General features: G+C 43.3%; 1 protein-coding gene across 12 annotated transcripts in view; it reads left to right on the forward strand.

The window, feature by feature from the left end:
- Nucleotides 1-3,908: 3,908 nt before the first annotated feature.
- The window catches only part of SYTL2 (synaptotagmin like 2), a 121,266-nt gene continuing 98,338 nt past the window's right edge, over nucleotides 3,909-26,836 (forward strand). For 10 of the 12 annotated variants that reach the window (XM_082749031.1, XM_082749037.1, XM_082749039.1 and 7 more), the window contains exon 1: nucleotides 3,986-4,129. The gene's annotated coding sequence lies outside the window, so the exon portion shown is untranslated. Of the gene's footprint in view, nucleotides 4,130-26,836 lie in introns of all 12 variants that reach the window. The other 2 variants (XM_082749035.1, XM_082749036.1) reach the window with 2 other exon arrangements.

Consider the following 26,836-nt stretch of genomic DNA (forward strand, 5'->3'; position numbering starts at 1 on the left):
AAATACAAAGCCTTGTGGAAAGGCAGGGCATTATTAAAGACTGTGGAGAGATTGCTAACACAATTTGATTAAAGGCCAAAGTTTTGTACTTCCAAAAGTTAAAAAGATATTCAGTATCTGCAAATTATTTAGAAAACCAAATTCCTGCTTTGGTGACCCAGTACCATGACTGAATTGTGTTCTAAATGCCGTACATTTGATACCTACTGCTCTAGTTAGATGTGGTCATCTAACCACATTACCACACTAGATGTAATTGTACAGCATTTCAGCAGTATCTTCAGTTTTTGGTGGATAAGAAATTATGAATCCACATAGTTTAAGGATAAAGTCATGTCTCCACAGGAAGTTGTTTTTGTTTTTGTTTTTTGACTTTTCCATGGTGGCAACAGTGCTGCTCTCTATAAGTTATCTACTATGGGAAACCGACTCACAATGTGATTGAACAAGCATTTACTGAGTGCCGGTAGTGTGCAAGGCATTTGTGGTAGAGAGGGTTGCCAGGGCAAGGATGGAGGTACTAAGAAAAAATACAGAGAGAAAAGGGGTAGCCCTGAATTGGGTGAGTTTTAAAGCTGGTGGTGAGTGGCATCCTGTGACAAATAACTAGAAAGAAAATGAAATCAACGCCAAGAAAAGTCTCAAGGACTATACCAGGGGAGTTCCAAAGGATTAATGCATTCAACTTAGGAAGGCAGAACATGACATTTGTCCTACGCCCTCATGCAAGAGAAGGATCCTTGGTTCTCAAATAGAGGGGAGGATATTTCAAGCCCGAGGGAACCACATTTAGTGTCCCACAAATAAATACTTACCTGCTAACTGGCTGGTAAAACCAAAAGACTTGGGTGATGTGCCCAAGACTCTACAAAGTCACAGCTGGGGGGTACTAGAGGTTAAATCCCAGAGTCTCAAGTGAAAGCACCAATCTAATGGGTTTTCACTGTTCCATGAGTGAGCAGTCATACACACTCTGGCAAACAGCACTCTTTTTTAGTTCAGGTCGGTAGAGTTGAAAAATTAACAAGATCAGGGTTCCAGATTTAAACACCCCCTGTCCAGCTAGACAACTCTTCCAGACCAGTGTTCCACCTGCATGTTTCTAAGCTCACTTCTACTTCTGTCCCAGTTTTCACAGATCCAGCATCAATCTTTCCATTCAGGTTTTGTTTTTTCCTGGGATTACATTTTCCCCTTCCAGTGCATTACTATTAGATTATTTCCCCCTTTCCCAAGTTTATAAGACCATTCTTTTAACTAAGATCCTACTGTTAGCTGACATTATTGAGGTCTTACCTTGGGCCAGGCAATGTGTTTTGTATATTGCAGCATGTCCCTTACATGGGGTGGGTAATATGACTATAGTTGACCAGTTGACCCTTGAACGACTCCAGGATTAAGGCACTTATATTCCCCACTCCTCTCTGCAGAGTAAAAAATCCACCTGTAACTTTTGACTCCTCCCAGGCTTAATTACTAATAGCTCTATTGACTGAAAGCCTTTCCAATAACATAAATGGTGGTTTCACACACATTTCGTACATGTATTGTATACTGTATTCTTACTGTAAAGTAAGCTAGAGAAAAGAAAATGTTAATGGGAAAATTGTAAGGAAGAGAAAATACACTTATCTATACTAATACTGTATTAATAAAAATAAAATCCATGTATTAGTGAACCTGTGCAGTTCAAACCCATGATGTTCAAAGACCAACTATATTTCCATTTTATTAAGAGGAACAGAGGCCTACAGAGTTCAAGTGACTTGTCCCAAGTCAACTGGCTAGTTCAGCGGTGGAGTCCAGGCTTAAGAGTACGGGCACACAGCATCTGTACACTAAACCCTGTACTGCATTATCCCTATGCCCTTGGTTTTCTCCTTCAATATCAACAGAGAATTTTTGTGAAATTTGCATGTCACTTACATGCAAACTATTTTGAAGAATGACAATCTACTCAACGGGTTAAGAGAAACAAGCTTCTGGGGCGCCTGGATGGCTCAGTGGGTTAAGCTTCTGCCTTCTGCTCAGGTCATGATCTCAGGGTCCTCAGATTGAGCCCCGCATCTGGCTCTCCACTCAGCAGGGAGCCTGCTTTCGCGCTGTCTCTCAGCCTACTTGTGATCTCTCTCAGTCTGTCAAATAAATAAAATCTTAAAAAAAAAAAAAAAAAAAAGAAAGAAACAAGGTCCCACTGACTTGATAGGATCATGTTAGCTAAGATTTATTCAGTACTTCCTCTGTGTAAGGAACTCGGCTGTGTATACATGCACTTTCTCATTTTAACCTACACAGTACCTCAGAGAGGAGAATTGTCACCATCTCTTTTACAAATGAACCAAGTGAGGCACAGAGAGGTTAAGCTACTGGCTGAAGGTCCTGTTAGGAAGTGGGGAGAGGGGCAGTATTAGAATTTTTGCCATCTAATGTCCGGGCTCTCCTTTTTAACCTCTGAGCTTTCTGACTTTTGCAATGAGGGGCCCAGCAAGATTCTTCCTCAAAATTTCTCCTCCACCTGTCTTGTGCAGATCCTGAAGGGAGACTCCCTACCCCCTCCCTAGCAGGCGCTGCTGTTTCTCTTCTGGGAGGGGTGACGCTTGGAATAGGGAGAACTGTGTTCCTTTAAAGCCTTATACCAAGAACACAGGGCCCTCAAAAGTCTGCAGATCCAGGGCCTGCCTTCCCCATTGGAGATGGGCAGGAAGGAGATAACCAAGGCAGACACAAACAACGCTGAAAGCCAGGTATCGGACAAATGAGGTTAGACTACTCCGCTGCGTAAAATCCTTCATCCACCGCCTTCACCAACAGCATCGTCCTTCTTCTGCGTCTAACCTCTTTAGCCGCCTCTCTGCCTCACCGTCACACACCCGGTGCAACATAGGACAGGCATCTGTATGTGCTTGCCTGCTTCTCTGCAGCCCTTCCATCTAATTTACAGCCTTCCTTCAAGACTTACTTGCTCACATCTGTATTTAAACTTGCCCTCCTCCCCCAGGGTTTGTGACGCTACAACACTCGGCACACCTATTCTAGCTCTTATTATACTAAATTGAAATTATTTGCAAATATGTCTCCTCAAAGGCACGAGGAGTGGCTACTCCTCTTTTGCATCCCCAGTGCCGCCCCCCACCCCCCTACCCCACCCCAGCACAGGGGCAGAGGAGGCTCTCCAAGCTTGGCTGAAAGCCAGAATACACACGTGAGGCAGCGCAAGGATTCCCCGGCCAGGTGAGCATCCCAGCACCCAGCACCGAATGAAGTCCTTGGGGATCAGCACTTGCAAGTTTGAGAGAAGGAAGATTTTTGGAAGCACAGAAGGCGAACCTGGGCCACCCTCAGTTGGCTGGGCAACACAAACGGGGGAGATGAGAAGAAAAAAGAAGGCCTTAAGGTTTGCCTCGTCCAGAAGTTTGATTGAGCTGGCCCCACCATCGGTAACTTTTTAAAACTGACCCTGATGTAATGCCTTCCGGCACCTTCCCGGAGCGAACCTGTCCTCATTGCACACCCATGGGGTGGCTCAGGCAGGAAACAGGGCTCACAACTTATCTAGGTATTATGGGCTACTTTTAAAGCACCACTTCAATTAGTCTTCTTAACAACTTGTGAAGTATTTTTACCTATTTTACACATTCGAGCGGTTAAAGCATCTTGATCCCACCCCCTTTCCCGGTGGCTGACCTCATTCTCTGAACGGAGGGTTCCTTGCCCGCCACCTTTTTGGGGTTCAGGGACGCCTAACGCACAGTGGTCAAAAAGTAAGTGCTGAACTCTTTCTCTGCACCGTGAAAAAAGTTGAGGGCAAGGTGCACTTGAGGAGGCCCGGGCGGGGTGGGCCAAGGCGGGAGCGAAGAAACAGGAGGGGCGCAGGGCTGTGCGAGAAGGGCTGGGGAGCGGGCCGGAGCGCCCGGGCGCCGGGAGCGGGGCGGGGCGAGGCACTGGCGCCACGCCATTGGTCCGCGCTCCCGGGAACCGCCCCTGCGTGCCCGCCCGCCGCGGGCAGAGGGGAGCCTGCGGCCGCAGCCGCGGGCGGGCAGCGGTGGGGCAACACCTGGACCGGTGCGGGCCGCAGCGTCCCGCGCGCTTTCTGGGGAGAGGAGGCTAGCCGAGCCGCGTCTGGAGGAAGGTAACGCGCCGCGCCGCGAGTTTCGGGGTTTGCACCACTCCGCTGGGTCTGCGGACCTGGGGACGCGGGCGGTGGCGAGAAGCTCTCCTTGCCCGGCTGCGACTGACAGCGGCGGGGTTCCAGTCTCGATTTCTCTGCCCGCTCGGCCAACTTTCTTGCCCTCTCCGGGTCTCTCGTAAATGAGGAAGGTGTTGCTGTTGACGATGCTTTGCAGTGTTCTGAGTTCTAAAACGCGAGGAGCGTTTCGGCACCGGCAAGCTCCCTCCTTCAAAACCCCGCCTGTAAGCCCGCGGAGCCGAGGCTTCGGGAAACCGAGGTACCGGGTAGGCGGGGGTTCTGCTGCTCTGTCGCGTTTCTTGGGGCTTTTGAGGACTGACCCTGGGCTTTGGGCTGGCTGTTGGAGGGACCTGGCCGCAGAGGTACTGCCCCCAGATTGCTCAGGTGAAGTCAAGTACGGCGTTAGGACCTATCTACAGGTGGGGTGTTGGGAAGGGGAACTTGGGGACTGATGATTTTTACTTGAAAGCAAGCAGTTTTTGTTTTGGAATTATGTTCCCGCACCCAGACCTGGTCCCGTCGTGAGTTCTAAATCACAGGATTTATCATCCTCCAGGATCAGCAACCAGGGCTCCATCCGCAGTGGGCCTCTCTCTCCGCACCCATCCTGTTTCCTCCCTCTTCCCTTCCCCCCCTCCCGCCTTTATAAATCCCCTTGGACTTTGAGGGGCTCCATTTTCTGTCCGAATGCGAAGTCCTTATTTTCATTTAGTGCTGGTTTGTGACCAGCGGCCTTTAGAGTTTTGGGCTCTGGGTTGAGATGGAAGCCTGGAAGAACAGAGGGTCAGCCTCCTGACCCATACAGCCTGGCAGGGATGTGCGGAGGAAGCCCAGTGGGCTGGACACAGACAGACATGGGAAGGTGGGATGGATTCAAATTGCTGTCCAGCTTCCCTTCTTGGCAGTCATTCCCAGTGAGGGAATGGTGGCCCAGCTGTCAGTTGGATGCAGCAGCCAAACAGAAGATGATTGAAAGGAGGTGAGGTCTTTGATAGGGTGTGTGTGTGTGGGGGGGGGGTAACTGTGGAAGGTCTCCAGGTGCTCCCTCCCCTCCCTTTTACCCCTGTAGTGCTTCTGTCCCCTTAGCATGGTGTCTGGATGACATCAGATGCCAGGACCTGCCCAGAGTGGTAGGGAAGGAGGCAGGGCAGTGACAATACTGTCTTTTTAGGGCATTTATGGGCCATTCTTCTTTGCATATCGTATGTCTTTAGTTCTCACAAAGCCACATGAGGAGAGGTATACTGACATTTACCCCATTTTACAAATGAGAAACTGAGGCTCAGAAAGTTTGCTTCCCTTAGTCACATAGCTAGTAAGCAACATAGCTGGGATCTAGCCTCTCTGATTCTAAAACCTGTGTTTTTTCCCACCTTTTCTGGTGCTGCTTGAGTAAGGGCAAGTTGGAATTGTAACAGCAAAAATGACTATTACTGAGCTCTTAGTAGGTGCCAGACACTGTTTAAAGCATTTTAGAGGAGTCACGCCATTTATGGTGCAGGAGTTTCAGTCATTCTGGTGGGAATAAGTGACTGCCTTAGCCTCTCTCAAACAGCAGTCCTTTTCCAGAATGCCTGCCTGATTCCCCCCAGCTGCTAGTAAGTGAGTGGGGCAGGAGCCCTGTTGGCTTTATCCTAGAAGTGGTTTGAGGTCTAATAAAAGATTGATTGTCCACATCTGATCCGTTAGACATGACCGTTGGCTTGTGAATGATCCCACTGTCCCCTAAGAGGCCTTTCTCAGGCTTTGCTCAATAAACATTTGTGGAATGAATGAATTAGCACCTTGTGCAGAGTGGTCTGCTGTCCTGTCGAAATGGGGCGGCCTGGGCCTCACCATCCTCAGAACCAAGGGTGCCAGGCCAGGCAGTTCTCCCCTCTAGGCAAGGGAGGCAGAGTGAGCTATGCCCCTGTGGCCTTCCAGATTTGCCTGGTAATGTGTTTTTTGCCACCTGTTTTATAAAGAATTTGAAAGCTATTATGGATGAAAAAAAAAAAGATTTTTTTTTTTTTTTTTGGACTGACAGGTCTTTCCCAAAAAAGAAGGTAGATAAGATGGTAGTGTTTGCCTTAGGGCTTCCCAAACATCTCTGTAGAAGAATCTCCAATAATGAAACTGACAAGGGGTTAGGGTATAGTGCAGATTGATCCCAACAAGCTTGAAAATTATTTTAAGAATTTATGTGATTTTTTTTCCATGCAATTTCATACGTTGAACGTGGTTTCAATATATAAAAAAAAGTTTTTCCCCTAAAATATTTATGTAAAATTGGTGTCCTGACATATTGTTTTCTATTCTTGGGGGCTGACAGTATCCAAATGGAGAAGTAGGGAAAAGATACTGGTCTGGGGGTTTGGATACTATTTATGTTTTTTATGCACATAGTTTTCTGTAATAGAGCTTCCCAACCCCTTGTGGAGACAACCCTTTTCCTATTTATCCAGATGAAGAGTGTGTTTTAAAAATAAAAAGTTCTTTATTGTTTGATACCCCCACCAGCTTTATTAAGATATAAGTGGAATATAACATTTTATAAGTCCATGATGGTTTCATATTGCTACTATTTTTTTTTTTTGCAATGAGAACATTTAAAAGTTACTCTCTTAGAAAATTTCAAATATATATATAGTGTTGCTAAAAACAGTCACCATGTTTTCTATTATATCTTCAGAACTTAAGTCATCTTTTAACTGGAAGTTTGTACCCTTTGACCGACATCTCCCCATTTCTCCCACTCCCTGGTCTCTGGAAACCACCATTCTATTCCCTGGTTCTGTGAGTTCATCTCTTTTTAGATTACACATACAAGTGATGAGATCATTATTTGTTTTCTTATTACCAGTGGGGTGTGTGTGTATGTATATATATATAAATATATTTTCATTGTAGAAAAAGACAAAATACATAATAATAATAATAATAATAATAATAGATCCATACTCAGAAACACCCAAGGCAAACCTTGGGAGCTAGCCTTCCAGATCTTTTTCTCTGGATCTATATGAATACAATAAAAAAAAAAATGAACTAATGATGGGGCACCTGGCTGGCTCAGTCAGAAGAGCAGGTAACTCTTGATCTTGGGGTTGTGAGGTTGAGCCCTATGTTGGGTGTAGAGATTGCTAATAAGTAAATAAAAAAATAAACTTAAAAGTCATCTCAAACTCCCTGGGTGGCTCAGTCAGTTAAGCATCTACCTTCAGCTCCAGTCGTGATCTCCGGGTTCTGGGATTGAGTCCCACATCAGGCTCCTTGCTCAGCGGGGAACCTGCTTCTCCCTTTGCCTGCCTCCTCCTGCTTGTGCTCTTTCTCTCTTTCTGACAAATAAATAAAATGTTTAAAAAAGAACTTATAAAAATATTTAAAGTCATCATAAGGTTAATATCGTTTGTGAACCCCAAAGTCTACCCTGCCCCATAGTTAATTCCCTGGTGTCATAGAGTTTCTAGCAGAGGGAAGTGCCTGCCGGCGGGTGGCGGAGGAAATGTTACTGGCCTTCAGGATCAAGCTGTGTTTCTTGTGAAATGACTCATGTGTCTCAAGTGTCTTAAAGGTCTCAAATGTAACCAAATAGGTAGCTCTTCAGTGTTGTTGAAGTGCTAAATGTGAGCAGAAAACTCCAAAACTAAACTGTGCAAGAAGGAGCCTTCGATAAGGTCATTGCTTCCGCAATGCATTTTATTACCTGTGTGACTTTGGGTAACACAGGTAGCTTCTCTGAACCGGTTTTCCCTTCTGTAAATGGGGGATAATGACACCTGCTCTATCTTCCCCTACCAGAGTCACTTTTGAGGACCAAGGGTCGGGTGTGATTATTACTTGAATTGTGTGCAAGTGTATATGCTATTAAAAAAAAAAAAGATGTTTAAATGTAGAAAGATCAAAAGTATTAGAGGTCTTTATAAAATGCTGGAATCCAGCTCATGGGTTAACATTTCCATAGGACTTAACTACAGTGCAAATGCTCTATTGGATTCCTACTCTAAGTTTTCTTCAAAGAATATGATACCTTGATGGCTGGCATCTTGTTGATCATCATCACAGTTCTAAACTGAAGAAAAGGACAGGAAATAGTCCCATCTCACAGAATAAAAGGTAGGCTTGCCATTCATGAGAGCTCTTCATTGGCACAGAGAATCCTAGAGTCCCAGGGCTGTCTCTGGTTGCCTTAAGCAAGGGCAGAGGTGTACAAGGAAGAAACAGGGAGAGTAACTGGAAAGGTGGGGTGCCTGTAGGGGTGTGGCTGAACGCGGAAGCCACTGCCTCAAGGGCTGCTCCTGGCATGCAAGCACTCAGCTCCTGGCAGTTCTGGAAGGGTCCCTGTATTGGGTGGCAGGCTTCTCGGCTTCTTTTCCTGCCCCAAAGACAAGCTGTGTATTCTTAGTTATGCCTTCTCCTTGAACCTTGGTTTCTTTGTAAAGTAAGGAATTAGGACCAGGGGAGGGAACTTTGAGTCTTAAAAATCTATGATCCTGGTTGTTTTTTCATCTATATCTGCCCACATGGAACTTTGGTAGAGAATTACCGCATCAGATAAATCACATGTGGGGAAAATGTTTCCAATTCCTGTTGCTTCCAGCTTTTAATGCCCCTTATAATATTCTAAGCGTCTCCCCCGTTGACACCCTCACCCAGAACACATGATCCATAGATCAATGAGAGAAGAATTGTTTCTGCTCATCTCTTTATTACTATTAATCTAGAACCTTCTTAGATTTGGGGGAGGGAGAACTGCTTTCGGGAACTTTGGGGAAGATTGGTTGACAGAAGTGTATAGTAAAAGGTTATTTCTGGTTATGAGGCTCTATGTGTCACTATGTACTGGGTACTTGGCCTTGTGCTGTGACTTCTGCAGAATGTGGGAGAAGCACACTCTTGAATGTCTCAGAACTCAAGGAGAGGGAGATACAGGGAAGGAGGAGGGAGAGGGAGAGAGACAGGAGAGAGCAGAGAGTACCGGGTGGGGCTGGAATATGATGGAGATGAAAAGACCAATTTGGGAAAAGACTGAGCTCCCACAGACTTGGGCTGGTTTCATTCTGCACCTACATTACCTAACACTCAATGGGAACTTAGTAAAGTATTTTTAATGAATTACTAAATGAACAAATGAAAGAATGAATGATTCTTCTGAAATGAAATTTTTGCCGAAATATGGTACGGTGACTGTCAGGTAGTTGCACTGATGTCTTTATGTATGTGAAATGCATACTTTCAACTTACAAAAACACTTTCCTATGCACTATCCTGCATAATAACAAGATTTTTTTTTAAAGGCCAAAATAAAGCCTTTCCTAATGCCACACTTTTTAGACACTTCACAGCTACTACTAATAGAAATGGACTTGGTTTATTATTTTTACATAAGTCCTCTTTCTGTAAAAGCACCAAGAAATACTTGAGGGGTAGGAATATAAGAACCAGTAAACAGTTCCACAAATTTGCATTCCAAGTCAGAGGGAGAAAGACTGGCATTGTTAAACTTCTGGGTGACTAGACATTTCTTTTTTCCCTTGCAGAAGCATTCTTTTACCCTAAGTATTGACAGAACAGATGCCATCAGCTTCTGATTAGACAGATGTGTTTTGTGCCACCATTACTCATGGCCACAGGCGCCTGGGCTCTCCTGCCACTGACTGAGTCAGCTGATTAAAACACAGGGCTTCGGGGTTGAGGGCAGGGGATGGATCGCAGGCCAAGCCATGTGGCTCAGTCAGATCTGTGCCTGCCCCACTCCCACCCCTTCTACCAGCAATCTGCCCTGGGAGAAAGGCTGGACTTTGGCATGTTAGATTTATTAGGGAAGATTCTTTACCATTGCTTGTTTTAGACTAGTCATTGAGTTTTAGGAGTTAGGAGTCTGGGTTTTCAGTTTAATTCTTGGACTCTCGTTAGAGTGGTTCTCCGGTTGTTTCAGGCTTCCCATCTTGGCACGTGGTCACGGTGTGCATCCTGAGGCCTTTGCTACCCCAAGTCTGCGACTGTCGCCATGGCATTTCATTTCTCCAGTGTGTCTTTAAAATGGGAATGATCACACCTGCCTCATTAAGTTGCTCTGAACATTAAATGAGGTCACATTGAATCAATGAAACCCGCAAAAATGTCTTGAGATACTGTTGCTGGGTGTTTGGTCAAAGACTCTTCAATTAAGGACTCACCTGTCTGGTGCCATATTTGATATAACTACAGTTTCTCTGTGTCATGTATTTGAGGTGCCTTGTGAATAGTTGAAACCTCAAGCATTCAGGGGCAAATGTTACTTGTCTACTGTACTGAAGCCCCTGGGGTCAGTAATGGGTTAGGTAGGACTCATCTTCCTCAAAAGTCATTTCAAAAGTATTTTTGGCATGTTCAAAATTCTGGTATGTCCTTTATTGCTAATATAATATTTCATTATCGCTCTTTGCTTCAGATTGCTTTTTTAAACCCTGTGAGGCAAGTAAATGATGATGATGATGTCCGCGCTGTCACTATGTACTAGGCAGTGTTCTAAGTACTGTACCTATGTCCATTTATTTAATCCTCAGAGTAGTCTCTTATCGATACTATTTTGAGTACTGTTGTTTTCCCCCTTTGATGATGATGAAATTAAGGCACAGATAAGTTGAATAAGTTATCCAAGATAATGTAGCTAGTAAGAAGGCGACTAGGGATTTGAACCCTGGTAGTCTGACTCTAGAGTCCATGCTTTCGATCATCAGAGAATAATCTTTCCAAACAAAAATGTCACTTTCATTGTAAAATATGAGGACTTCACATTCACCCACAGAGTGTCTGCCTGTACCCTCGTAGCATTCCACTCTGTCGTTCATGGAAGGAAGACGCTGAAAACAGTTCTATATGCAGAATGAGGATACGTAGCTTGGCAGATGCTTTGACCTTACAAGATAATACTTGAAAATGAGCCTGTTGCATGATATTCAGGAAATTTTATTACCTAGAGACAGTGGTAATTAAGTTTAAGTCTTGCAGGAAATATCTGGGGGTGAGACTAGGTTACAAAGTGATGAGTCAGTAACTTAACGCCCAATTTCAGTATCAGTACTGGGCTGTAATATAGTAGCTGAAGTGCTATGTCTTAGGAAGTAAAGTAGTAGCTCTGTTTCCATCAGGTAGATCACAGCATTTATGGTCTTTGCTTATAAGTGTGAAATTGGGGGTGCCTGGGTGGCTTAGAGGGTTAAAGTCTCTGCCTTCAGCTCAGGTCATGATCCCAGGGTCCTGGGATTGAGCCATGCATCAGGCTCTCTCCTCGGCAGGGAGCCTGCTTCCTCCTTTCTCTCCGCCTGCCTCTCTGCCTACTTGTGATCTCTGTCTGTCAAATAAATAAATAAAATCTTTAAAATTGTATCTTTCTTTTTTATTCCTTTTAGGGATGTTATGAATAGCAAGAATATGGTGATAAAAAGAATGTTTACTGTCAACTGAGTATGTCCTATGTGTCAGTCCCTTGCCAGGCCTTTGCTCATCTAATTGGAAGGACAGGTCTCTGAACTAGAAGATGATTACCCATTTTACTGATGAGGAAATAGAAGCACGGAAGTTAAGTACATTGCCCAAGGTCAACAGTTAGTGAATGGCAAAACAAATACTTGAATTCTGGTTACTTACCTTCACTGGAAGCCTAAGCTCTGTCCCCTAGCCAGTACTGCCTCTTTTGGGGGACTTCTGTAGAGTGATCCACATTTACTCAATGCTGGGTTGAAGCAAATTGCTTGGCATGAGGCTCATAACAGATTATTATATTTGAAATTGGGACTGTTCTAGGAAACTGGGAACATTTCTGTTACCATAGAAGCAGTAATGATGGACTTGATATAAGTTTTTCAGGAGAAAAATCTGGTTTTCCCATCATACCATAGCCTAAGGGGTCAGGTGCCTACCTGGCAATTACAAAGCAGGATTGCCCGGGACAAGAATAAGTGAAATATGATCTAGAGAACTGGCAAGTAATTACTTCTTTATGCTTAATTTCTGGAAGACCCCAATTACATTTTATTTGGGGGTATTACAACTTGATAAATGAGAAGGAATATGTGAAGAACGGGAGTAAAAACAAAGTTGGTCCTTGTGTTGTAGAGATTTATGACAGAATTCTTTGTACCAGTAACCCTACTCAGACCACTTGAATATGATACATTTTTTACTCTGATAGCATGCACCTGTAGGTGTTTTTCAACTAGCATAATACCCCACCTTTCTGCAAATATAATCCCTATGTTCTTGCTAGAATCCTGCGGATATGTTGCCCTCTGATGGTTAGTAACAGATGGTTGTGAGGTGCAGTCACAGGTGGAGCGTCAGATGCTAGAATCTTGTGAAGCATAGTGGCTGGCAGGGTGGTAGGGGAGGGGCTATAGTGAGGCAAGTGTTTCTGGATTGTGTCCTTGGGCAAGTGTGAGTCTGGAAGTGCATGTTCCCTAGGGAGGCCACAGTAGTGGAATCAAGTTGGCTTTGCAGTCAGACAGCTGTGAGTCTAAACCTCGGATCCATTTATTAATTGTGTGATTGAACAAATAACTTACCCCCTCGGAATCTGAGTTTTCTATTCTGAAAAAATTGCATCTGTCTTCCATTTCTCACAAAGTGGCTCTGAGGAATCCATGAGATAATGGATATATTAAAGTGTCTTACATGGTGTCTTGCACAGGATGGCTGTTGAGCACCCGTTTCCTTCCCTCTCTCTTCTCCTCCTCCTTTCTTCTTGGTTGCCTCTGTTGGCTCATGAGAGTTCCTGTTGTACAGGAACTCTCATGAGTTTGCCATCATCCAACTGTATTTCATCAAATCCTTTAATTTTACAGATGCTTCCATTTCCCTAGAGAAAATAGGAGCCGATGATATTTGCCCCCACTCTTTTAGAGGGTTTTTAATCTCATCATTAAGTTGACAACTAGATTCTGTGGATTAAAAAAAGAACAAGAAAATGCCCATGATAAGGCAACAAAGGTAAAGAGTGCTTACAGTTCAGTGGAAATGTTCTGGTGGAGATACACACAGCTCGTTGTGCAGAAAGCACTGCCTGGGAACGTTGTGGGCAACAGAGGAGGTGGAACCATGGCCCAGGAGGGGTTTGCTAGATTGAGAAGGGGATGGGGTAGAAAGGACAGGTTCAAGGACTTTCATGTTCGATGGCACCGAGGCAGGAAGGGCGTGGGATACCAGGGGAGAAACCATGGTGTTGGCGTATAGGGCCGAGAAGTTGTGGCTGGAGGGACTGCGCAGGTGGTGGGTGGAAGCCCAACAGTGAAACCAGGCCATAAACCTGCCCTTTGCCTTGCAGGCTTCAAGGAACTAATGAAAGTGTCTCAATCTTGTGAATGAGATAACTGGATTTCTTTTTAGGATGAACAGCCTAAATTATGGAAATGATTAACACTGCCCAAGCTATGGAAGATGGATTGACTGACAGCACATTTCTTTGGACTTAGGGGTAGAGATAAAATATATTTTAAGGCTTTCTGCAAAAAATGCTTGTAGAGATGGGGCCACTATTTATTTCAAGACTTCAATAGGAAGGTATATATGTATAGGAAAATAGTGACTCCTATACTAATCTATGGGCTGGACCACTTGGAGCCATATTATTCCAAGAGAATAAATACGCCCTGCTTTGGAGCTAAGCATATTAACCATTTTTCAGTAAAGGACCAGATATACTTTTGGCAAATGATTGAGGCTTAGATCCAGAAAGATATTAATATATACTTTTTCAAATCTCTGGAATTGACTTTAAGATGCAAGGAGTAGATGACACCGAGTGCATGCTGAATTTGGGTAGTGGTTTGTTCAATGTCTTGTGCTCAGCAAGTGCCGCTGCAGTTAGCAGTCCCTGGTTTTCCTCAGTGGACGAGCAGATTGTTTTGCGCCACAAAACAATCATTTATGGGCAAATTGCAAGAAATTGGGTGGCCTTTTACCTTCAGTAGTCGGGTCAAACACAAGTATGTACAACTGTGTTTGTGTGTTTCTAGGTCTGTATTTATGTTTTCCTGAGTGTTGTCTGCTTTATCCATACCAGAGGGAAAACCTGATATATGCCCAGAGTTCCTTGGGGAGAGCCATTGGGGAGGTTCATCTTGGTTGCTAGAGATACCTAGATGTAGAGAAGACACTTGCTTCCCCACATGATCTGGGCAGTGGCTGGGAACCAAGGATGTGGGGAGATGTGGCTCCAGCTGCCAGATTCTGCGGGGACACATGTGACCTTACCATGGAGCTGAGCACCAGGGTTTGCTTGGTGTTTGAGGAAGTAAGGCTGGAGTAGATGAGCTTGCTTTTTCCTTCTCTGTTAAGTTTTCCCCAGGATTACTCTCTGAGAAGTCAAGAACTGGAAGCAAGTTTTGGGCTGACATAAGGTGCTCAGGGAGCAATATGTAACCAGAAACTCCTGAAGACATCCCTCCTGGGAGTGTTAGCTACGAGTCTTTGAACCTGTCTTCTTCTTCGGCCAGGTGCAGGTCCTTCTCACTGGGTTAATGGAGCCTAGGCAGAATCCTTTGATAGATTTGGGATTAGTCTCTTTCCTTTGTGACCAAAGGCACAAGGGCTGAGGAACTGTGGGTGGGAGGGGTCAGGTCTTTGAATGGTGTATTTGTGTGTTCCCTATTTCTAGTTACAGAGACCTAGTATTAGTTTTAATATTTAAATACTGTATGATTGGTTGGCTTTTGTTTCTCCTCTTTTTAGACTATTACTAAATAGTGAACATTTGTTAATGAAAGGTGAGGTATGCTCTAGTGGGAAAAATATCAGATTTTGAGGCGAGAGTTCATTAGACAAACACATTGTTTATCATATGCCAGAAATTGTTTTAGGCTCCGAGAGTTCATTAGACAAACACATTGTTTATCATATGCCAGAAATTGTTTTAGGCTCCGAAATCAGTGGGGAAGGCAGACCTCTGTGATTACCATGCAATGTGATGTTAATAGATATAAGCACAGAGGAAGGAGGTGGGGTCATGAGGGAAGGGGAATCCAGTACCAAGGGCTCCCTGGAAGAGGCAGCACTTGAGAGGAGATTGATGGCTGACCAAGGATTAGAAAGTTAAGAAGGGCAGGAAATTGTGTGGTGGGCACAATTTTATGTTCAAAACAAGACTTGAAGGAGCTGAGGCCAGAGAGATGTAGTAAGCTGATCAAAGAGAGCTTTGTGTAACTTGTTGAGGAGACTTTTTAAGATCCTGCCTTGTGTCCTGTTCTGTGTGAAAATTATTCACGTTATTTCTTCTCTGAGCCTCAGTGTCCTTGTTAGTAATAAGAGATATTAATGATTACCTAGCTTTACTTCATGGAATTATAGTGAGACTCAAATGAGATAGAACAGCTAACGGTTATTGAAAACTTACACAAATTAGCTCATTTAATCCTCACCATGACTTTAGGAGATAGGTACTATTGCTAAGCCCATTTTATAGGTGAGAAAGCACAGAGGTTAAGTGATGTCTCAGATCTTAAAGCTAATAAGTGGAAGAGTCAGGATTTGAACTGAAGTAGTCTATCTAAAGAGAACTTCTCAGTGTGTGTGTGTCTATGTGTTTATAGTGCTCTTTGTCAAGCTCGAGAGCCAAGTTCTGTTGGCTTGAGGTAAAAGAGATGCATAGCTGTGGACTTGCCATGTATAGTCTTTGGCTTTTCCAAAATGCTGATTACCAGTGGGTCTGTGTGTTGGGTGAAAAATATTGGGCCTGCTGCTGGATACCCAACAGGTAAGCTTCTAACAGAAGAGAGGATCACTTTTCCCCAAGAGGAACATTTAGTGACTGGCAAATGATTAATTCTGGAGTGAAATGAACCATCTGCCTCTGATAGGGAGGTTTTTCTGTTGACACATGTGTTACTGAAAATGGAGTCTCCACCACTTTCACACCAGTGTCCCATTGGAAGATCCAGGGCAGTTCTGCCCTTTAAGTCCCCCTTCATTCTGCCATTATCCACTGTGGCTGGCTGAGGAAGTGGCTGCTTTGCACAATCATCACTGTCCTTTTGGACTGTGAGGAGCACCTTTGACTATCCCTGAGCATCTCGTTCTGCCCATTGGAAGAGAAGGAGCAGGCAGCCACTCCTAGCACCATAGCCAAAGGCACTGTTGTTCAAACATCATGTCTCCACAGTCGTCTCTTTCTACTACTCTCTTTCCCCTTTCTCCTATTTTCTCTAGTCTCCAGAGCTTCATCTCACCTTCTTTTTCACAGTGACAAGAGGCTTTAGCTCTCACACAGTTTTCTGTGGGACAATTTTCTGTTCCTCCCTGTCTTTGATTGGCAAAGGTCCCTGGTGACATGCCCATTGCCAAGTCTAGGACTATCTTCTCTGCTCCACTCTGCCTCTGCTCCTTGCGGGACTTGGCTAGGTGGACAGCTCCCTCTTCCCTGAAACTCTTTCCCCAGCTTTGTGACACACTACTGTCTTGTTTTTCCAACCTGACTGCTCTTTCTCTTTTCACTCGACAAGTACAATATCATCTGCTTTCCTCTCTGTGCTTCCCCCCCACCACTTCTCTGTGCTTTTTCATTGCATTCTTTCCCTTGCTGAGTTCAACCATACCCAGCTGAGACTCTAGGTTGGCAACTGCCATGTTTCTAGTTCCAGCCACAGCCTCTCTCCTGAGTACTGGTTCCTCATCTCCCTCTGAGTTCTAGGTATGTCCTCTGAATTGTCTGCTGTGTTATTAGTTTTTGCCTTTAACTTGCCTATCTTTCTGAGCATTCTTGGTTTGGTCCACAAATTAACTCTGTTGACGAACTCTTTTTTTTTTTTTCCTTTTTAAAGATTTTATTTATTTATTTGACAGACAGAGATCACAAGTAGGCAGAGAGGCAGGCAGAGAGAGAGGAGGAAGCAGGTTCCCCACTGAGCAGAGAGCCTGATGCGGGGCTGGATCCCAGGGCCCTGAGATCATGACCTGAGCTGAAGGCAGAGGCTCTAACCCACTGAGCCACCCAGGCGCCCCTGTTGAAGAACTCTTGAGTCTTTTTTGATTCATGCATGTTGCCTGAGGCAAGTTGTTACTGCTTCCTTCCCTGTGTTCTTCCCAAATGATATTTATATTTCACCACGTCTGCTTCTTCCAGCCTTCGTTGGCTATTGTAAGTTTACTGAAAAAGTCTTGGCCCTATGGCTTATAGTCACTAACCATGCTAAATTTGCATGATTGAAAAAGTAAACACACACACACACAACACGTGCTTCCCATTACATATCACATAAAGGACAGTCTCAGTCTGACATTTGAGACCTTCACCGATCTGATACCAGCCTTTGTTTTTATTTATTTTTTATTTTTTTAAGATTTTGAGAGACAGCAAAATCCAGCACATGAGCAGGGGAAGACATAGGAGGAGAGGAAGAATCTTTTTTTTTTTTTTTAAGATTTTATTTATTTATTTGACAGAGAAATCACAAGTAGGCAGAGAGGCAGGCAGAGAGAAAAGGGGAAGCAGGCTCCCTGCTGAGCAGAGAGCCCAATGTGGGGCTCAATCCCAGGACCCTGGGATCATGACCTGGGCCGAAGGCAGAGGCTTAACCCACTGAGCCACCTAGGCACCCCCCCCTTTTTACAAAAAGATTTTATTTATTTTTTTGAGAGAGAGAGAATACAAGTTTGGGGGAGGACAAAGGGAGAAGCAGACTCCCTGCTAAGCAAGGAGCTTGATATGGGGCTCATTCCCAGGACCCTGACATCATGGCCTGAGTCAAAGGCAGATGCTTAGCTAACTGAGCCACACAGGTGCCCAGGAGAGGGAGAATCTTAAGCAGACTCCCCACCCATTGTGGAACCTGGTGGGGCTGGATCTCACAACACTGTGATCATGATCCAAGCCAAAAACCGAGCCTAATGCTTAACTGACTGTGTCACCCAGTCCCCTCCAGCCTCCGCTTTTAATTCTTATCTTCTGTTACCTCTTTCAATGAACTCTGTCTTCTATTCAAATCATAGTCCCCTTTCTCTCTAGCTGTACTTTTTCCATGTAGCTTCCTATACCTAGAGTAATACAATCGCCACCCCCGTTGAGTCCTACTCGCCTGTCACTTACTCCCAAATCCTACCTGTCCTTAAAACTGCAGCTCAGTGGCAAGAGATTCTTACCAGAATCTTCCTAGTTCATCATACAGGAAATTTCCTCTCCCTTCTCTACCTGGCCCAGTTTCTACCTCTTTTGTGGCCATCAGCTCATGCCAACTTGTGCTATTACTCTTTACCTACTCCTCTTATCTTCCCTCTTGGTCTGAAAGTTCTTAAAGGAAGGAGACTAAGAGACTTGTTATTTCCTTAATGCCTGGGGTACAGCAGGCTGACACAGTACAAATAATGCTGAATGAATATATTTTGAAGCACCGAATTACGTTCACTATTTTGTTTTTGAAGGATTTCAATACATCAGTTGCTTCTGAGAATTTAGTAGTCAGTGGATGGCTCTTAGATAGATATTTGGAGATTTGTTCCCCTGTGTGCCAGAAAGAATTCACACCACAAGCCCGAGACTGCTTATCCTTAGACAGGCCTGCTTGCAAGCTTGGTCCTTTACTGGGAACTTGGATTTGAGAAGGGTTCATACCACTCTAAATGGTAAGAATAACTCACCCGACCTAAATGGTTTGTGCAAACCATGCAGTTGATGCCGAACACCTGCTTTCCTTCTGGGGGTCTGGAATTTGGTTACATGCCAGGTGGGGAGTGTTTACCTGACTAGTCTCCAGTAAAAATCCTGGGCTCTGAATCTCTAATGAGATCCCTCGTTGGTAACATTTCACACATGTTGTTGGAACTTGTGTTCCTGGGTGACTCTGTTGGGAGAGGACTCTTAGAAGCTTATGCTTGGTTCTCCCCAGACTTCACCTCATCTGCCCTTTTTCTTTGCTGATTATGCTTTGTATCCTTTCAGTGTAACAAATTGTAGCTGTGAGGATGGCTGTATGCTGCCTTATGAGTCCTCTTAGTAAAGAGCAAAACCTGGGACTGCTCTTAGGGATCCCCTCAACACACTATGAAATTATTACAGGATTTTTGTTCCCTTAGTGCCTGGATCCTTGGTCGTGCTCCTTTGAAGAATGAAGAGGTAGACCAGACGAAGAGTGGTGGGCAGAAGCAAAGCAAAGTTTACTGAGCAAGAGTACAAGGCTCCCAGAGAGGGAGGAGGGCCCGAGTGGGTTGCCCCCAGAGTTTCTAAGTTTGGGGGTTTTCATGAGCTCTTTGGCAGAACTTTCTTAAGCAATCAGGGAGTGCAGAGTCGTGCCAGTCAGGGCTTTGGTCACGTATCTGTCTACCTATTGGGTTAATGTCCATGTGCTGATGGTTTTTTCTTGTTGACATCTGGGGGCTTAGGTCTTGCCTGCCCCTTGCCCATGATAGTAACAAATGCTTTTGGGGTGAATTGTCTTATTTTAGGATGTTTTGCAGAAGTCATTTCTGCAAAGCCTGCAAAGCAGAATGTCGTTGCAGTCCTGTCTAAGCTGAAAAACGAGAGGTCAGTGCTGTTTTATCTTAGCTGTCCTGACTCTGTGTTTTCTTGTTGGGAACGCCGACCCTGACTACCTAACTGTCAAACTCCCCAAAAATGCTACAGATACAGAACCAATCCATCCTTTCTTTCTTTCTTCCTTCCTTTCTTTCTTTCTTTCTTTCTCTCTCTCTCTTTCTTTCTTTGCTGAGACGTCAGAGATATGAAAGACTCAGAGAGTCTTACTTTTTACATAAGAGAATCCTGGTTCGTAAGACCAGTGTGTACATGGCCTTGTGAATGCATATGGTGCTCAGAAGAATAGAGCTGAAAGCTTCCTGATGGCCCACTGCAAAATTTGGGCAAGAAAGAGCTATTCAGAAGATTTTGTTGAGTTTTTGTTTTTAATAGCTGTCAGAGTCCCAAAAATTTCAGTTATCAGAACTAGGCTCTTAAAAAATTCTGAGCAATATTTGCCTGGGATCCATTCTCATTACTCCTGTAAATCAAGAGTCGAGTTCCTTGGGACATTTTTTCCTGCCTGAAAATAAAGGGTGGGCGGAGTGTCCATCGTGTTGGGTTTCTAGTGTGTCAGACATCAGCTAAGTGTGTGGTGCAAATCCCTTTAATCCCCACAAAGACCCTCAAAGGCAGGAATTTTGACCCATATACTATAGATAAGGAAAGGAAACTTAAGGAAGTTACTGTTTTCCCAGAGTCACACAGCTATGAAATAGCCCTGGAACGTCTGACTCCCAAAGGAGTGTTTTGTTTTTGTTTTTGTTTTTTCATCTCTGTGCTGCCTGACCACATGGTGTGACTTTATAAGGTGATAATTAATAATCAAATCATTTCATCATCCTATCACATTTACAAGTGGCTCAATCTTAACTGGGCCTCTATCAGGGTTAAAATTTGAGAAGCGTTCACCGCTAGTGCCCAGCAGGTAGTTTGAGAGGAAGGTAGCTTTCGTGCATGCGCCATACAGGTGTGTGCCCTTCCTACCCAGTCCTGGGGTCTCGGGGCCCAGCCTTCTTGCCTCTGTTCATGTGCCTGCCAGGGAAGGCCAGGGAGGGTCTGCTCCGTCGTTTTGCCAAGTCTGCCTCCTCGACAGATTTTGGGCAAAGATTTATCTGGGAACATTTGGCTTTGTTAGAGTTGAAAGTAAATAGAGTTGCTTTTTCTTTAAATTATTATTAATAGGACTACAGGAAGGAAAATAGAAATAGGTGCGGGCCTCTTGTATTCTTGTTAATTTCATTCTGGGAAATGCTTTTATACAACATTTCTTTCTGATGATTAGCGCACTTCAATAAGGAAACGAGGGCTTGGGTTCCAGAGGCGGCCTTGCCAGGTGCTGAACGTGAGCAAATAAAATCAGCATCTTGTACGATGCTCGGTGCAGAAAAGGTACACGGTTAACGTTTGCTGAGTGAATGTGATTGGTCGTAAGTAGCTTCCTTCTCTTGCTGTCCAAAGGACAGTTCCCACGAGTGTGCTCTGGCTGAGGAAGAGAATATTCAGTTACTGTTCAATCAGATGTTGAATCTGGGGCCATGCCATCCATCAGCTTTCAGAGAATGAAATGCAAATGATTTGTTCATCGTAGGACACAATTTTATTTAGATTATGGAGAATAGATTTAGTGGTGGTGATAGTAACAACAGTGAATATGTAGTGTGTAGTCCTCTAGGCTAAGTACTTTATACAAGCAAACTCATCGCATCCTCACCTCACAAGTTCAAGGAGATATTTTGCCAATGAGAAAGCTGACTCGAAGAGAGTCTAAGTCACTTGCCCAAGGACACAGAGTGGGTGGTAATTTGGGAACATGAATATGGATACCTGACAGCCACTTGACCTCTCCCTAGTGGTATTATAAGGAAATAGGAATGTAGGCATTTTCCCCATTTTTCTTAAATTTTGGTAAAATACACATAAAATTTCCCATTGTAACATTTTCTGCCTATACAGTGGAATCACATTCAAAGTGTTGTGTAGCCATTGTCACCATCCCATTTCTATAACTCTGTCACCGGTTAGTCTCCAAGACCTGACCTTACTGCCCACCTGCTTGTACTCACTAACCTTTGTCTTAAGGTTTATCCCAAAACTTTTCTTTCCAGTTGTCCTCTTACCTCAGGCAAATGAAGCCTGAAAACACCTTCAGGTGATGCCAACTGCCTTGATGACACCTGCTAGCTCAGACCTTTGGAGCTAAACCCCTGACTCTGGTGGATTGACCCCTGGAATGACCAGCAGTTGCCTTCACCTCATTGTAATACTAAACTCTCTGCCCAAAGAGGATCCCTGATCTCATTTACATAATATGAAATATATGTATAGGCATGTTTCCTTAAGGGACAGGTACACCCATATGCCCGCCTCTGCATATGATGACAGAGCTTCCCTTATCTGAATATTCATCCTAACCCTAAACAAAGGTACCCATTCTCTCTCTCTCTCTCTCTCCTCTCTCTGAGTTATGGCTTTGGAAGCTATTCCAGGTGATCTTCTCATTTGCTGCAAATAAAGTTTTTTCCTTTGTGTGACAACTCACCTTGTGTAGTTTCTGTGACTCACCAAGGAGGGAACTCACATTGGTTCAGTTACTATTTAAATAATTCCCTGTTTTCTTCCTACACCCAGCCCCTGGCAACTACCCTTCTACTTTCTCCTTCTGTGATTTGACGAAGTACCTCATAGAAGTGGAGTCATACAGTATTTCTGCTTTTGTGACTGGCTTATTTCTCTTAGTACAATGTCTTCAAATTCATCTGTGTTGTAGCATATACCAAAATTTCCTTCCTTTTTAAGGTTCAATAATATTCAGTTGTATGTATATACCACATTTTGCTTATCTGTTCATCCATCAGTGGACACTTGAGTTGCTTTCGTGTGTTAGCTCTTGTGAATAATATTATGAACAGGAGTGCACACATATGTCTTTGAGACCCTGCTTTCAATTCTTTTGGGTATGTACCTGGAAATGAGACTGCTGGATCATATGGTACTTCAGTTTTTAATTTTTTTGAGAATCTGCCTTTCTGTGTTCCACAGTAGCTCTACCATTTTAGACCCACCAAAGTGCTGAAACAGTACTGAAACTGAAACAAGGGTTTCAGTTTCTCTATATTCTTGCCAACACTGTTATTTTCTGTTTTTTTGTTTTGTTTTGTTTTGTTTTGTTTTTAATAGTAGCCATTCAAATGGATGTGAGGTGGGTAGTCACCCTTTCTGATGGCTGAATAATAGTCCATTATGCACATGGACCACATCTTTTTTGTCCATTCGTCTGTTGAAGGGCATCTTGGCTCCTTCCACAGTTTGGCTATTGTGGACTTCCTTGCTATGATCCTGGGAAACAAACTGAAGGTTTCAAATGGCAGAGGGGTTGGGGGATTGGGTAACAAGATGATGGGTATTAAGGAGGGCATGTGTTGTGATGAGCACTGGGTGTTATATGTAATTAATGAAACATTGAATACTATATCAAAAACTAAAGATGTACTATTATACAGTGGCTAACTGAACATAATAAATTAAAAAAAACACAAATGGATGTGAGGTGTTATCTCACTTGATTTCTCAAGTGATTAGTAATGTTGAGTATCTTTTCATGTGCTTATTGGCCATTTGTAGGTCTCGTTTAGAGAAATGTCCCTTCAAGTACTTTGCTCACTTTGAATCAGGATTTGTTGTTGTTGAATTTTAGGAGTTATCTTTATATCCTAGATAGTAATCCCTTATCAGATACATGATTTTCAGTATTTTCTCCCATTCTGTGGGTTGCCTTTTTACTTTGTTGGTAGTGGGTAGCGTCTTTTGGTACACAAAATCTTTTACTTTCATGAAATCCAATTTGTCTGTTTTTTTTTTTTTTCTTTTGTTGCTTGTCCTTTGGTGTCATAGCCAAGAGATCATTGGCAAATCCAATATTATGAAGCTTTTCCCCTGTGTTTTCTTCTAAGAGTTTTTTAGTTTTAGGTCTTATATTTAGGCCTTTGATTCATTTTGAGTTAATTTTTGTATATGGTGTTAGGTAAGGGCCCAACTTCATTCTTTTGCATGTGGATATCCTGTTTTCTCAAGACATTTGTTGAAAAGTCTGTCCTTTCCCCACTGAATGGTCTTGGTACTCATGTCAAATATCATTAGAGGGAATCTAGGCATTTTAAAAGGCCATCTATTTCTTGGTATTTCTTGATTTTATTTATTAAAAGGAAAGTGCAGATGAAGGACTCTACTTTTCATGAGTTCCTGGAGCAATTTCTGGAAATTCTGCTTTTTTCTTTTGCCTCTATGTAAACCTAAAATAATTATTTAAATTTTTATAGAAAGAAATGGGAATTCATGACTGTGTCTTGTCCTCTCCACTAATAGTATGTTTTTTTTCTTTTCCTAAAATTATGATTGTAGAACTCAAACCCACATAAATAGGTTAGACTTTGTAAACTTAAGTTCCCTCATTAAGGAACCAGTTCATGGAGATCCATGATGCCTGTTTGGGAATTTGGATTCTTCTGAGTTTGGAGCTATGGAAGTCCACTCTGTGACCCTGAGGAAGTAGAAGGTTTACTGCTTGTTCTATTGTCCTTCAGAGTTTAAATCTGTACTTTTGAGTCATTGGAGCAGGGGGATTGAGAAACTGTGAGCTCTTTTCTCTAATGAGTTGTAAAGCACCATCACTTAAAGATGGCAAAGCATTAACTTCTCATTTTGACATGTTTCCAGTTGTGCTGGATGTGTCTTTTAGTTATTTTTAATTATTTTTAATTAAATATTTTGCAGGGTTCATATTTGTTTTTTTTTTAAGATTTTATTTATTTATTTGAGAGAGAGACAGTGAGAGAGAGCATGAGCGAGGAGAAGGTCAGAGAGAGAAGCAGACTCCCCATGGAGCTGGGAGCCTGATGTGGGACTCTATCCTGGGACTCCAGGATCATGACCTGAGCCGAAGGCAGTCGTCCAACCAACTGAGCAATCCAGGCGTCCCTGCAGGGTTCATATTTGTATTGAGGAAGCGTATTGAATAAAACAATGTGAAAATGCAATTACTTGCCAACTTCCAGCCACAGATTCTTCAGGCTTTTTTTGGTAATAGGATTTTTCATTTGTGCAGAACTAAATAATCTGACAGCTGTGAGCCCTTAGCCATGGAAATGCCTATTTATTTGCCCATTGGAACACTTTCCATGACAGAAAATGTTGGGAACATGCCCTTGATTTTTAAGGACAAGTTTATAAAACACTGGTTATGAGATATATCAGTTTACATTTCATGGATGTTATCAAACTTTGAGGAGAATGAGACTTTTCTCCATGTCTGTCTATTAGAGAAGGTTTTTAATTCAGTCTCAAGAGAAAACAACTCATCTCAAAAACATTGACTTTGATTAATAACAATTCTCAAATGACTTCCTTCCTTACAAAGTATTTATATTTTGTAATGAAGAGGAAAGGTAAAAACAAACTCTGAAACTAAGAATCTGGGTGTGGGGAGATACAGTTTATTAACAAACAGTTCTCTTTTATGATTACTTTTCTTGTGAAATCATTTTGTCTTTTTGATTTACTGTTTCTAAAAGGTATTTGAAGAGGGAAAAAAATCCTTTTGGAGACTTTTCATAGGAGACATTTCATAGGAGCCCCATTTAAAGATGGTTTGGATTAAATGGACTAGAAAATTAAGCTACAGTTTAAGAGAGAAATGAGTAACCCTGAGTTGGACTAGAAGACAGAAAGGCATAGACCATTTGGCTGTCAGCTGCCTCCACTGCTCTGTGAGATAGCTGACTCTGAACTATGCCAGAAGAGTGGATTTGGGGGAGTTCTACTGGCAGAGCCTGGGGTCACAGCTAATTTGAAAACCACTCCCCACTAGAGGCTGGGTTGATGCCAGTGTTTCCCTGGCAAGTTAAGTCTTTTTTTTTTTTTTTTTATGATTCAGAGAGTTTAATCTTCTACAGGACAATAGGCTTTCCCTGGAGCAGACTGTACCCCTCATCTGACCTTGTTCAGCTGACCTACTTTGACTCTTACTGGGTATACACCTAAATTGAGTGCATAATAATAATCTGTCCTATAGAATTCCCCAGTTACATACTGTGTGTACATTTGATCTCAGCTAGACTGTTAGCATGGCAGGGTTATTAATCCCCTTCTCTTCTACATGCAGCTTTTGTATTCCTATAACAGTTGGTAGAACTCCCAGGGAATGAGGTTGAGAGTGTTGGGTCTCAGTTTGAAGAAGCTGAGAAAGCAAACAGTTTTTGCTGCATGTATTCTCTTCCTTATGAGCTCAAAAGTTTAGGCATGTGACCCCACACGAGTTACTCTCAATATCTTGCTAACCCTACTTCATCCAGGACTTTGATTTAGGCCAGAGGTGAGACAATGAAGTGGGCACTCATAAGAGTATTCAAGTGTGTTTTTGAAGAGCTATTGTAGGCGTGGTGGAAAACAGCTGTTTGCTGTGTCCACAGTGGACAGTACAAAGGGAGCAGATGGCAGATTAGATGGTAAAAACATTGATAAAGGGCTGGTCAACCTTTAGAATAGGAAAGATGTGAGGAGATCATTTATCCTGATCTTTCCTCTGCAGATGAGGAAACTGAGGTAGAGGCAAGTTGAATGATAAGCAGAGGCTAGTAGGTAGCACAGCTAGGTATGGAGTCAGCCCCCAGGCCTGCAGTGGCTGTTTCTGAAACCCTCCACTCCCAGTCCTCAGTCACTGCAAAGGTTGGAACTAGGTGCTTCAATGCTCCATCCAGCAAAGCTGAGGGCTCTTCCTTTCTGGAGTTTTTGTTTGCTTGATTTTTTTGGGGGGGGGGGGATTTTATTTAATTATTTGACACAGAGAGAGAGAGATCACAAGTAGGCAGAGAGGCAGGCAGAGAGAGAGGGGGAAGCAGGCTCCCTGCTGAGCAGAGAGTCCAATGTGGGGTTCAATCCCAGGACCCTGAGATCATGACCTGAGCCGAAGGTAGAGGCTTAACCTATGAGCCACCCAGGTGCCCCTTGTCTGCTCTTTTGTTTTAAACCTGAATTTAATTTAAACTTAAACTTAAATGTCTTCCTGAAAAGGTGCAAGTCAAGTTCCAAAAGGAGTAGAATTTTTTAAAAAAATTTATTTATTTATTTGACAAAGAGGCAGGCAGAGAGAGGGGGGGAAGCAGGTTCCCTGCTGAGCAGAGACCCCATTGTGG

Source organism: Mustela nivalis (genome assembly GCF_964662115.1).
Source record: "Mustela nivalis genome assembly, chromosome: 9".
NCBI lineage: Eukaryota > Metazoa > Chordata > Mammalia > Carnivora > Mustelidae > Mustela > Mustela nivalis.